Genomic DNA, 1,284 nt, shown 5'->3' on the forward strand with positions numbered 1-1,284 from the left:
CATCCTCGGTATATGGGGCCGGCACCCTACTCACTAAGCCATAGGCACCACCCAATTTCTGAAGTTTTTTAATAAAAAATTGTTGGCTATCTTTCCTTCTAACAATCTCAGAAGATCTTTTTTTTTTTTTAATATAATGAAGAGAAATTTTATTTAAGGACAAAGAGAAAGCTTAGAGTATTTCCAAAGAGTTGGAGGCAGGTGCCTGTAGTCCCACCTACTTGGGAGGTTGATATAGGAGGATCACTCAAGCCCTGAATTTGAGGTTGCTAGGAGCTAGGCTGAAACCACTGCACTCTAGCTTGGGTGACCCTGTCTCAAAAAGAAAAAAGAAAAGTAGACCACCGCTCAAATGTGCAAAAGAGTGCGACCTCATCTCTAAAAAGAAAATAAACGTCTCTTCCTTTCAGTTTCTTTCTTATAAAGTGGGTTGGTGTGGTAACTGGAAAATATATGAAAAATATCTTCCATAGCTCTTAGCACTGGAAAGCTCTTGGCACAGTATAAGTGCTTAATACAGAAGAGTTACTATTATGGTGGCTGTCATTGTTATGATTATTAGAATAATTCAGGAACAAAACATACTTGAATTCCTACCTTAATCTAAGGCCAAATCCAAGATGATAGAATGACCATACCGGATACAAAGGTGGCAGCATAATATAGTTTGTATAACTGCTATGGGCATTCAGAAATGGATTAATGTATACTCTATTATAATGCATAATTTCTATCACTACTTAATTGGCATATCCATACAATGCAAGTGTAGTGGAATCCCAAGTTTTTCATTTCAATAGATTAAAAAAAAAAATCACATGAGAAAACAATTTTTGCAATAAAGGATACTATCTAGATCAGCAGTTGGCAAACTTTTTCTGTAAAGGAGCAGGATTTGCTCACAACATACAAATCTGTGTTGTACTTTTTTTTCTTATTTTTATAAATATTCCTTTGTAACTCTTTAAATTTTTGCTTAAATGCCTTTAAAAATGTAAAAACCAATTAAACAGATATTTGCCAACTCTATTCTAAATTATCATTCCATTGCTTTAAGAAAGTACATATATATATTGGCTTGGTGCCTGTGGCTCAAGTGGCTAAGGCGCCAGCCACATACATCTAAGGTGGCGGGTTCGAATCTTGCCTGGGCCTGCCAAACAACAATGACGGTTGCAACCAAAAAATAGCCAGGTGTTGTAGCCGGTGCCTGTGGTCCCAGCTACTTGGGAGGCTGAGGCAGGAGACTCGCTTGAGCCCAGGAGTTGGAGGTTGCTGTGAGCT

The sequence above is a fragment of the Otolemur garnettii genome, unplaced genomic scaffold (genome assembly GCF_000181295.1).
Source record: "Otolemur garnettii isolate 467f Iridium unplaced genomic scaffold, OtoGar3 scaffold00032, whole genome shotgun sequence".
Taxonomy (NCBI): domain Eukaryota; kingdom Metazoa; phylum Chordata; class Mammalia; order Primates; family Galagidae; genus Otolemur; species Otolemur garnettii.